This window comes from Adiantum capillus-veneris, chromosome 6 (genome assembly GCF_014529385.1).
Source record: "Adiantum capillus-veneris isolate H3 chromosome 6, ASM1452938v2, whole genome shotgun sequence".
Classification (NCBI taxonomy): Eukaryota; Viridiplantae; Streptophyta; class Polypodiopsida; order Polypodiales; family Pteridaceae; genus Adiantum; species Adiantum capillus-veneris.
The window spans coordinates 77,776,670-77,790,023 of record NC_140936.1 but is presented as its reverse complement, the minus strand read 5'-3'; positions in this window follow the sequence as shown (position 1 = coordinate 77,790,023).

Sequence of the window (13,354 nt, the reverse complement as noted above, 5' to 3'; positions counted from 1 at the left end):
GGTGATTCAGATGCAGACGAACGGTTGGTAGATGTATATCTGTTTATGTTCTTGTTGCAGATGCAAAGTGATGAAGAGAACGTGCAAAAGGTGTTGTTGTGCTGCAAGGTAAAGAGGTTTGGTTTGGTGGTCAAGAAGATTCTAACATGCAGAGTTGAATTGGTTTTAGGGAGCAGTTTCTATGGAAGTTTTGCAAAGTGGTGTCGGTTGGTGAAGCCGATGTGAAGATCAAAGAGCTGCATCAAGAAGTAAGTGATTATTTTGATATTTTTATTGATGAGTTTGAAGGCTTCTAGAGGGATTTGGTTGCTGTCACCCAAGTGGTCAATGCAGATTGCTTCAAGCTCGAAAAGTTCCTAGCTTGCCTGCATCTTCGTGTTTGAGAGAAGGTGGGTGATGAAGAACCCAACAGCTATGACGAAGCTGCCAGAGTTGCACGAGCAAAGATTTCTACAATTCGCAATTGCACTTGGTGAACCTCAATCGAAGCGGATAAATTGGTCCCAAGAGGTAAGGGTTTTTCCTTGTGTTGATATGCATTTGGTGGAAGCTAGTAGGAGTGCAGCAGATTGGGGGAGATACCGTGTGTGCCTATAAGGCCTCAAAATTTTCAAAGAGGCATGTTTAAAGTATTGCCTAATGTGCTTGATGAAGAGGTTCAAGCAGGGAGGTGGTGCAGGAGTTTAGAGAGAAGATGCCGATTCTAGAGCAGGTAGTGAACAAGGTGATTGAAGTACCAAAAGTGACGAGTTCCAGAGAAGAAGCCAAGGTTTGATCGAGTTCTAGCAGTTCTTTGGACACAGACATCACATGGGTGACAAAGACTATATTGTCAAGGTGTGAGGTTTATGATGTTTTTCATGTGGATGAGGTGGTAGTAGATAACTGCCAAGTGCATACAAGTGGGACGAAGGTAAATAGGAGCACGATGGAGATGCTGAGATACCTTGTGTGAACCAAGGGGTTGGGCAACCCTCTTTTATGCCTTATGATGGTGAGGCCTTATTGAATGAAGAGGTACAGTGTGATGGCGCGTCCAACTTAGCCGAAGAGTAGGTCAAAGTGTTCAAGCCGTGAAGGAAGATGGGCAAATAATGGTGCTGTGCGGTACTATGTTGTTGAGCTTACTTATGAAGGTGTCCATGGACTATGCGGTGGTAGTGTAACAAGTACGAAGCTGGGCCAAGAAAGAGAGAGCTAATACAGTTATGGAAGAATCATAGGTGGAAGAAGAAGTCTTGCTAGAGGAGCTGGTGGAGCCATGCGGCTCTATTTGTTTGGATGGTCCTAAGGCTGCTACCAATTTAGAGTAGAGTGAGGAGTTGATGCAAGGAAAAGAGCGTTTGGTTGAAGAACATGAGCTTTTGAGGGTGCAAATGAAAGAGGAGCAGGCTATGAATGCGGAAAAGTTGTCAAGGCAGGTATATGCTACACTGTTTATGGGTATGCTTGTGGATGTTGCTATGCATTGGACAATTCGTAAGCTACAAGATCTCTTTGAGGAGAGCCTCACTTCATATGGATGGGAGGGAGGGTCAAGTACGGTTTTTTCATGTGGTAGTGTATTTGAACGTGCTTGGATGCAGGTAGATTCTTGGAGTGATGAAGATATACCATGGGTGGCCTATAACTGTGTTGGGATATATGCTGGGGTGAAGCACTACAGAAAGGTGTTACAGGTGGGTGGAAGGAACTAGTTCTAGGTGTTTGATCTAAGCGGATGCTATGATGTGATGCAAGGGGTGGACCAACCCACTTGAGGTTTGGTAGTAGGAAGGAATAAAATTGTATATATGGTTTTTTATAGTGTTTGCCAGGTGTTTGCACTCGGTAGAAGAAAAGAGCAGTGTTGTAGTTGAACATAAAATTTGCTCAACAAGGGGGTTGGGCAATGATGGTGCAGCCAGAATGTTTTGACCATAGAAGAAGGCACAATCATGTATGGAGGGGCTAGCAGGTGCAGACAAGAGGGTTGAATTAGGTACAAAGATCCTAGATAGGCAAGTGGCATCAATTGTGTATGTCCAATGTGTTGTTTAGGCGAGATGGGCTCCAAAAAGAGCCAAATGGGAAGGATGTTCAAAGTGCAGGTTTTTTCATGGTGAGGAAAATGAGCCGTTTTGACCGCTTTGGAAAATGTGCCATCTGAAGTATTTTGGAGCTTGACGGGATTTACAGAGGTAGTGGACACTATATGGAGCTAGCAAGAAGCAACGACTTGTCAATCTAAGCTACGAATGCAAAGCTAGAGTCAGTTGAAGTTTGGTGTCCATGACAATCACAGGGAACCTGTTTTTTTTTTTATGTGCGTTGTTTGAGGTCATTGGATAGTGGAAGTGCAAAGCACTAGGCAAGTTTGAAGTCCAAAGTGGCAGGTTTTGAAGGAAAATTACAGCTTGACCATCCAATAACTGAGCTAGAACTGGGAGCAGTTGGAAGGTGGGGGAGAAAAAATCATTTTTTTGATGCTTTATGGGAGTTTTCTTATGGAGTTTGGAGCCTTGTGAGCCTGGGTTCATCTCGGGCTGCCACATGGCGCCTCAAAGATCCCATAGGCAAAGACAACGGGAAAAATGGAGGGGTATTTAGGCCAAGGAATGGCGGCCATGTGGGTATCAAGGTAGGAAGTGAGAGCTCTCTTGAGCTCTAACGATGGCATGGAGCATGTGGGCACTATTGTCCTCCGTAAGGGCAGCGGCCTAGCAGCGTTTTGTGTTGATGTTGTAGGTAGAGGGGGTGTGTTGATGGCCGTTCATGGAGAGCATTGCTGACATGGTGTGTTGTTATGGGCTTGGTCCCACGACGCCTCCAAGGGCCATTCTTTCTAATTGAGGGGTTGCTCTCATGGGTTGTCATGGTAGCGTGACAACCACAGGCCCTAAGTGACATGCAGAGAGTTGAAAGATAGAATGGAAATGGTGCCAAGGTGTTGGCACCCTATCAAATATGCTAAAATGAGAGGCCATGTGTATGTAATGTGTGTAAAATGCTAAAATAAGCTCCTTGAGGGCTGCACAAGCAATGATAGATCCCATTTTTTTCTTTTTGAAGTGGACACTCCCTATAAAATAGATTTTTGGTGAATTGTAAGGGGTTTGTGGAATCTAAGGCCTTGGGGACCTTTCTTTTGGAGTTGGTGAACATGGTGAAGAAGAAGAGGAAGGAGGAGTGTGCCCTACATAGCACGGTGGTGCTCTTGTAATGGTTTTTGAATGAGAAGATTGCCATTGCCCCCCTTTTGTGTGTGGTTCCCCGCTCCCTTTTCTTTTTTCTTTTGTTCTTTTTGTGGTGTTGTTGGTGTCGATGTGGTTGGGTGGAACCCCGAACCGAGGTCTTGGTGTGAAAAATGTGTGTGATAGAGAGAATTGTGTGTGCTTGCGGTGTGTAACAAGGGTTATGTGCGTGTGGTATGTGATGGAGTCTTCTGAGAATCATACGCGTGTGTTTGTGTACCAAAACGGGTGTGTGCAGGTGATTTTGTGTTGATTGTGAAGGTTAATTCTAGTGGATTGGGGTCCTACGTATATCTTGGGCTATAGAGAGGCGCTTGTTTGTGTTTCAAGTGTGTTCCCCTTTCCCCCTTTCCAACGGTGGGAGAAATTGTCCACAATTTTTGTAGCATCTTGAAAAGCTGATCATTAAGAAGGTTTGCCAAGGTGAAAAGAAGGTGAAATTTTGCACAGCATCTTGCAACGCCCTTATCAACGACGGTGGCATTTTTGAATCAAACATCAAAGCTAACGGTTGGTGAGATTTTGTAACTTTTTCAAAACGTCCTCATCAACGAACTTGTACTTGGAAAAGAGGCGGTCCTTTAGTGCAAATCAAAACACCTACTTATATAGCATGAAGGATTTATTGAGTAATGAGCATCACGTAGTGATCGATACATCTGAAATGAAACGGTCTAATGATGATGATAAAAATATTGATATTGAATTCAATCACCCGGTCAACAACTTGGCTTTGGATAGTGATGCTGAAGAAGAGCAAAAAGGCGAATCCAAAACCAAAGCTCATTTGGAAAGAAAGCTAGTGGTGGTGACTTCCAATGGTTTCTTTCAAGCATTCGATACATCACCACAGAGTTTAAAAAGCTATTTTCCCTTGTTCAAACTTATGGTTTGTTTGTTGTCAACACAATTCTCTTTTTTGGTCAAAGCCTTGTTTTAGTTTATCAATTGTCAGTAATTGCCATGTCAAAATTTGTATGGGTATAGACAGTACCACACATAAGTGGTAAGGCCTCCCAAAACATCTAGAAAGATTACTCCCAAGGGATTCTTCGTCCTCTCCAAGAGAAGCCCCCCTCCCCCCCCCCCCCCCCCCCCGCCTGGGGAAAAACCGCCCTCCTCCAAAGTAATTTTTTTTTGCCTTCCCTAGGCATGGGCAAGGCCCCTTCTGTTTTGGTCAAGCTATGCTATTTTTGGACTCCTGTCTGTATGTGAGGCAACCCTCTATTCTTGGCATTTCCTTGGGCCCCAAGCATTCACATGAGCTCTCCCTTAAGAGGGGCACCGATGGCGCCGTTAGCTCCCCACTCATACCTTCAAAAGTGGTTTTGGGTGTGTGAACCCGCTACCTACAGGGCCTACCACATCAACATGTGTTCGCCCAACTCGCCAACGTCAATGGCAACGGCCACCATCGCCGCAATCTCCCCAAAAATGCGCTAGCGTTCGCCACGACACAGCTGCAAAGAGCCCTCAACAGTGCCGTGAGGCATTCCACCATGGCTCGTGAGCTCCAAGAGCCCACACTCCCTTGTGTGATGACCATGAGCCCTCAATAGTGCCGCGAGGCATTCCGCCATGGCTCGTGAGCTCCAAGAGCCCACACTCCCTTGTGTGATGACCATGAGTCCTCTCTCTATAGCTTATATGGCCTATGATTCTGCCTACGCACCCATATGTGGGTTTGATACCAGCACCACGTGGCAACCCCTCTTTGATTGAGCCTCAAAAGCCTCCCAAGGCTTCACTGTAAACTTCAACAAATTCCAAAAATTCCTTTGTTTTTTTGTCCACCCTTCAATACCTTGGCATTTCTTGCTTATAAATCTATTTGTCAAACTGACAGACCCCACTAAAAGCTCACCTTGTCAGATTCAATTTCCCCTATGCTCTCTGCACTTCGACTATCCGATGACCTCAAATGATGCGCCCGCGCCCCAATTTGCACAAAAATTGTCAAATTTCTCACGGTTGTCACCACCTGCCAACTTCATCCTGCAGTATCTCTCTGATCTAGACTTCGTTTGACGTGCTGTCACTTCTATTGGTCTTCCCATACTGCATAGAACACCTATAAACCTTGGCAAGCTGCAAAAACCTCAGATGGCACACCTATAGAGGCGACCAAACCGGCTCAAATTTGGCCCCCAGTGAAACTTCAACTGGCAATAACTCTCTCATTCTGGCTCTGATTGACGATCTAAAAATATCGACATGCTCCATATCATAAGCTCTACACATCCATATGCTGAAACTAGCTCTGAACACATGGTATCACTTGCCATCCCATCTGAATCACTCTAGAGCCCTTCTGGTCTAAAGAACCACATAAAACATACACATTCCTTGCCACCTGCCTGATGAGGCCTTCCATACCTGCTCTAGCCCTCTGCCATGCATGTGTAAGCATACACACCACTGCTTGTACCCTTTTCTAGGGTCGACACACTTTAGCTACACCAACATACGCAAGTGGTGCTACACAAATGGTGCAGTCAATTGCATGTCTGGCAACAAAAACTAATAAAAATATCTACAATCAAATCTCATCGATTCTCTAAGCAAACAAAGTAAACATAACCAAACTTGTAGGACAAAAGGAAACAACCATAGACACATGCCTATGGCCTCAAATATTAATTGCACTTATCATCTATAGGGCAGATTTGAACTAACTATTTTTGGTTCTGAATGCACTCTATAGCTTAACAATGTTGTTCTAATATGAGTCCTATGCATAAAATGCGATCAAGATGTGCAAAATTTGAGTTATGAGCAGATTTAGAAGAGGATTAGCTATAACAAAATCATAGATTTATTGCAACAAACTTACAATGTTGCATAGAGCTTTTACCTGCAAATGCAATGGAACAGATCGTGCTCCATATCGATTCCCACCACAATTCCTAGGATAAACCATTTGGACCACAATAAAGTGTAATCATAAACCACATTTAGGTACAAATAATGAAACATTTTCATTAACATGAAATAGCCTTGCTATAGATATAATAAGGATGAAAATTTGTAATTTAAAAAGTCAAACCAACCATCTATTAATGTTGTTTAACATTACTTGTTATAGTCAAAAGTCTTGCTAAGTATTCGATAATTTTTTGCCACTGAAATTGTTTCAGATAATCGGGCTATTAAACGGACTTGACTAGCAAAGAGGGACTTTTGTGAAACACATAATTAATAAAAGGATGCTAGTGTCAGTCCCAGAGACTCATATTATCCACATGTGGAATGTGTCTCACATAGTGATGTCAGAAAATATGACATCCATCAAGTATGAGAAGTACTTGTGTGTAGAGGTCATTGAAAACACTCAGTCAACAAGAGTGAGAGGGACCCTCATAAACCTTGCTCCACACTAAATAAACCAAAATCCATGAGTTCTTGGACCATGTTGTACACCTTGTGACTAACAAGACATGCTAAACCAATCCCTACCTTGTAGGCCTATAACCATCTTAACATAGGTGACCATTAAAAGGTGAATCCTCAATTTTATCATTGAAAAATTAAACACAGATAAAGAAAAATTAGCAAAGCTACCTGGTACATTAACCGCTTCTCCTTCTTGTACTGCTACCTTGTAGCCCTACATGACTTTGTCGCTTATAGTAAGAAAAGTTGTGCAATACTATTGCGTAACCTTAAAAAAACCCTTGGTTTTATCTTATTCAAGAATCCTTGGTCCTGGATTGACAACCCAAAACCCTTGAGTGGCTTTGCCTCGGTTGTGGAAAATTAGAAGGTCGCCCATATACCAAATGATACTACTTAGTGCATGCACCTTGTGCATAGAACCAAAGACATATACTTCGTGCATGTCAATGCAATCCTATGCAACAAGGACAAGCAAATAGACTATTCACAATTGTGATTAAGTAGAAGGTTAAAGGTATATCCTGAAACATCTTGAACATGAGAATTATCAATAAGAATTATTGGAAACAAACCTATTCTTTGTAACCATGTGATTGCATTGCGTGGAGAGACCCTTACTTTGATTCCTCCGTATTGGTGAGTATAAAGCAATAACCAACACTTAGGTGGAAACAATGTCCTTACCCAATGCGTAGTGTTCTTGATAGAGTATCTTGCATTGTAATGGAAGCGTAAAAATTGTGTGTGTGGAATTAAGTCCCCTGTATAGGCATGCCTTGCATGAAACTTATAAAAATAGATTGATAAGTCCTTGGCCACAATGAAGTATCTATCTCTACACTTTTAGCTAATATTCGTACGTGCCTTGCATGATCTAGAACTAGCTTTGATACCTTCAAGTACGCTTTGACCTTGTCATACATAAACTGCAAGCTTGTATCTCAAGAATGCCAATTTCCCAATCCTTGTTGCTTTTTCATAGGTACTCACAATGTAGGAGTAAGTATTGAGTCCAATTGGATAGGCCAACTACAAATCCGTGATGTCTAATGTTATTGAGGCTTAAATTCCCTTCGAGCTTGAGATTCTAAGCTCTGGATATGGATCATTGCCATGGTGTTTGACAATCTTATATGGAGGCCAACTCATAGCCTCAGATCATAGTTGTGGATTCTAAGATACCTTGAACTCTTTACTATGTACCATATCAGCCCATTGGCTTGGTTCATGATGGCACCCCTTGGATAACCATGCATATACATTGACAAAGCCTTCCAAATTTGTATATTAAAATCACACCTCAAACATTGGAAGCTAGCATGTCATAGGAGCTTTTGCATTGGAATCCTTTCAATCCTTCTTCACAAATTCACATGCCATGCATAATAAAATTGTGAAGGGTCAAGCCCTGAGATCTATATTGAAAGAAAACTTGTTTCTTGGTTATATTCCATTGTTGAGCCTTGCTCCACCATGACAATGGAAAAAGGCATAATTTGAAAAAATCAATGATCAAATTGCAAAAATTATACATGCCATGTTTGTGCCATTTTGTGGATATCGCCTTGTAGACTATGATCAAGAATCATTGCAAAAAGATTTGAGATTGGTAAAAGAACCCAACACTTGCTCAATCATTTTGCCAGCTCTAAAAAATAACATCAAACCTTGTCATTCTGAGTGGCTTGCATTCAAACTCAACAAACACCTTGATAGGCCATCAATATCACAATGTAATTTGAACTAGCTTACTAAATTTGTGGCTATAAACTTGTAGGCCCCAAATAATCCGATGACATCTAAGCCTTGTTGTACATAAAATTTTGATGCTTCTCTTGTTTGAAGTTCAAAGAACTTTTCAAAGCTTTTGAGGTGGCTTCTTCAACCCTTGAGAGCTCATATGGTGATTCCTCAAGCTACAACCGATGGGAGCTCCTAGCTCCAAAGGAATTCTTATTTTGTACCAAAATTTTATATAATATTACGCTCAGTGGGTGTATCAAACATGAAAAATCTTGCAAAATTCTTGAATGTATGGATGCTCCGAAGTGTTTGGTTGTGAGAAATCATCCCTTGTGGGGTTTTGGCCAAAGTCTATCTAAAATTCATCCCAAAAGATGAATGCCCATGTATGGAAAAGGTCACAAAAACTATGGTGCATAGGTATAGGTTTTCTTGGCAGGCTTCCCAATATGGATCTGTTGTTTTTACACTTGGTAGGTGTCAAATTACTCCTTTACATTATAAATAAAGTGAAAAACTTGCCATGCATACTCCACCTACAATGGAGCTATGTCTACATGCTATAAAGGTATGTTTTCCAACGGGTACCAACAAGTTTAGGGCTTGGAAACCCAACAATCCCCCCCTCAAGCCTAAACTAGACTCACCACCTCGCATGAAACTTCAAGTTTTTGGTGTACTCGTCAACCGTGAGTTTTAGGTTCTCTCACAACCAAGGGTTTTGGTATACCCATAACCCGGTGTAATGACAATGAACCCCCCCTTAGGGTGTAGGTCAAAAATAGCTACCAACATATGGAATGTTTGGAAACTTGGGTTTAGGTTTACCCAGTAACCTCATGAGAAGTGGGACAATAGGCTGAGAACATATGTTTTTGGGAGGTCTTACCATTTATATGTGCTAGTGTCTATAACCCATTTACAACTTGGATCGAGGGTTAAAAGAGTGGTTAATTTCACCTTCTTGAGTTGCAAACGTAATTCAAAAAACAAAATTTAAGAGATTGGGGGTTCATAATCTAATTTGGAATAGAACAAGAAAAGAAAAAGTTTCCCCCAAATTAAACAAGATTCAATGTGTTGTGGCATCCAATCAACATCTCACCATTGTGGTAGCATGTTGAGATTTTGCTGATGAGATAGGCTTGTTGGGCACTCAACACCACCAAGAAATCAATAGCGTTTTGAAAGGCGTAGGCTTTTTGGGTTGAGCTATAGGCTCCAAGCAGATGCAAGGGCAATAGACAAGCCATTTTATGCAGCATTATGAGATGCCGTAGGTAATTGGCACCAGTTACATAGAAGCATCTCAAGATGCTAGAGGAGACATTGGCATGTTCTAGTGCAGAAAACATTGGTGTTTTGAGATGCTGTGTGTAAAGGTAGCTCCTTGCCACACTGTTTTTGTCACCGCGTGCACCGTTATTGTATGCATTTTGTTATGCCATCCAGAAAGATGACAACAACAATGCCTGGTCTTGGCTCTGCTGCAATTGCCGCCTTCCAAAATGCTTGTGTTCTTAGATGCCACAACAACTGGCTTCTTCACCACTACCTCGCCAAGGCTACATCAGCATTTTGAAAATGCTATGCAGAGAGTAACACCTATTCTCCTTGCAGATCTATTCCCCAAGCACGCTCTGAGGTAGCAATTCAATATGCATCCTCTTGGGCTCTGATACCACTTATTGGGCCTCGTCTATGGAGGATGGCAACGTAGGAGCACCATGGTGGAAAATGGCATGCAAAGAAAAAAGCAACAAGAGAGAAGAAAGAAAGAGAGCAAAATGACACCAAATAAAAATTGAATGCTCTCTTTTGATTGATTAAAACCTTACAATATATATAAAGTGAAAAACTTGCCATGCATACTCCACCTACACTAGAGCTATATCTGCATGCTATAAGTGTATGTTTTTCCACAGGTTTCAACAAGTTTAGGGCTTGGAAACCCAACAAATATGGATATAGGTGTTTTAGCACCAAGTTGGCACTCATTCTCGACAGTTTTTTGAGGATGCCAATTTATGCCGTGTCAGCACTCTGTTTATAGTTTACGCATTGATTTGATAAGTTTCACTTGAGATTTTGATCTATGTATAGAGAAGACTCTGCCAAAATTTTCCTATGAGTCCTCTAGTTTGCTTATAGCACTCCTTTGCATTGAGATTGTAGTAATTTTGCTTAGTTTCTAGTTGAAATTTCCATCTCTAAATAGAGTAGACTGCTGATGTCTTTTAATAAAAAGTTACCATAAGTTATTATCGTTACTTTTTGCAGCTAGCTCTTGTCAGTATGACTGGATCTTTTGAGAAAGAAGATTACTCAATCAAACAATATGCCATAAGTTCTTAGTGTTACTCTCTGCAATTAGCTTTGATCAATATGGCTAGATCTTCTAATAAAGAAGATTACTAAATTGAAAATTTGATGGCACAAATTTCACTATATGGAAGCAAAGAATGCTTGATGTGCTAATCAACAAAGAACTTGCAACACCATTGAAAGAGCATAGAGAGGGTTTGTACATTGATGATCAATGGGAGGAGCTTGATACTCGTGCCATGGCGACTATTAGGTTGCATCTTGGTGAGTCTATATTCTTCACGATTATGGATAGGACCAATGCTAAAGAATTGTGGGAGTCTCTATGCTCAACATGGGATGGTAAGAGTGCATCAAACAAAGTATTTTTGATAAATAAGCTTATGTGTCATAACATGAAAGGAGGTAGCAATGTTAGTTCACACTTGAACGAGCTTAATAGTGTGTTTACTTAGTTGATATCAAAGGGGCTTAATTTTGATGATGAAATGAAAGCCATTTTCTTGCTATGCTCTTTTACCTAGATCATGAGACACATTTGACCCTACCACTAGTAACTCAGTCCCTAAGGGCAAGCTTGTTTTTAGTGATGTTACTAGCACTTTTCTCACTAAAGAGATTCGACATTAGTCTCTTGACACTAGTAATCATGGTGATGAGAGAGAGGTAATGTCATAATAATCAATATCTAATTCTCCTAAATGATTTTCTCGTGTTAAACTGATCATTTAATATGGGGAAGTGCCAGGGGAGAAAAAGCTAGAATATTGGTTAAGCTAGCAGACCGGCCATAGTAGGGATCCAAAGGAGGGAAAATAGGGATCCAAAAGGGGGGCCATCTTCAAAAGATCCATGTGCAACAATGGGCTTAAAATACCCTAAGGTTCAGCCCATTAAGACTTCCAAAATGCTAAGGTTCCAAAATTCAAAGGTTGTGTCCAAAGGTCAACCATGGGGGGAATTGGATGCTTTGTGTGTGTCCCAAAAGTCTTTACAAATCCCTACATAGGAGGGGGCGAGCCTTTCTTATAGGGGATGAGAGAGAAATTCACACACACACACACACACACACACAAGCTCCCTTTACACAAAGGGAATGAGGGACATATGTCAGCTCTCTAGCCCAGATGCCCACAAGGTGTACCCGATTCCTATTGGATGGCCTTGGAGGTGGACCAATGAGAATTAAGCTAGAGTAAATATAGTTTAATTAATTTAAAAACACTTAATAAAAGAACCAATGAGAATTAAGCTCTCTAGAAGACTATTGGACAGTCTCCCAAGGGGTCCAATGAGCATTCAGCAGCCCAATGGCTTGCATGATTCCTATTGGCCAGGAGGCAAAGGGGTCCAATGAGAGTTTAGTTGCATTTATTAATTGCATAAACCTCTCACAAAAGGGGAAAGGGGGACACATGTCAGAAGGCTATCACTTATACTGCTTAATTGTCATTGGCTAGCCCTAGGGAGGTCCAATGAGAGTGGAGCATGAGCAAATAGCAAGAGGGGTCGACCAAGAGAGAGAGAGGGGGGCTGATTTTTGCAAGGCATTATCACACACACACTCACACAATCTCATGTGTGAAGCAAAGAAGACTCTCTCTCCTTCTCAAGCTTGAATGGAAAGCTTATCACCTACTCCAAGCTTGTGAGAAGGGAGGCCTACACCAACAACTCTTGGCTTTGTGATGCAAATCCAACCAAGAGCCAAGCTTCAATGCATGCTCATCTTTTCTACCATGCTAATTACTAAGCTAATCTATGCTAAAATGAGTGATTATGTGAGGAGATGTACATCTTTCTCGTAAGACTACTCCTTCTTCCTCTCAATCTACTCTCATATCCCGCTAGCTCTCACCATCTTCGAATGTGTGTGAGGTCTTGGGTTTGAGACCGTAGATAATTGATGTTGTGTTTGACAAGTTTTTTGCTTGGTGCATGAAACTTTCATCTTCATTGCACTAGCTAGTCTTGAAGGAACACAAAGAATTGTATTATACAATGTCTCTCTTGATGGGAGAAACCATTATACAAAGCCTTTTGGAGGGGGGACCGGATCCATGTAAATCCGGTCCTCAACTGTTGTCAATAGCTTAATTTCTCTCTCTTTTGAAAGTATTGTTCATGCTATCTAACTAGGTGTTATGCTTTTTGTTGCTCTCTCCACCCAAGCACTCTTGTAATTCTCATTAGAAATCTATTCTAATGAAATGTCCACTATGTTCATGCTAATTTCCTCTACACACAAGCATTTAGGCCATTTAATGTTACATGGCAAGTGGGAGTAGCTAGAGGAACAATCAAAGGTAGAGAGGTCATAGTCACATTTGCATTCGTTCTTATGATCGCAAGAATGCACGTAGCAAGAGCCATGGATGCGACAGAAGAGACATTAAATGATACCATTTTCACAAGAAAGGACACATGAAAAAGGATTTCCATTTGTTGCAAAGAGAGAAGGATAAATCCATTGTGCCAAGTTATGCACCCCCTAAGACTAGTGTGAAGATAGAGGAGCTCAGTGTCGTTGAGTCTCCACATGTTAATGTTGTTCTTGACTTGCCACAATTGTCAGATGTACTAGTCTTGGATACTAATTTGAGTTTAGAAGTGTTTTTAGCTCTTAATAAAATGAGGCTCCCCCATTTCAATATTTT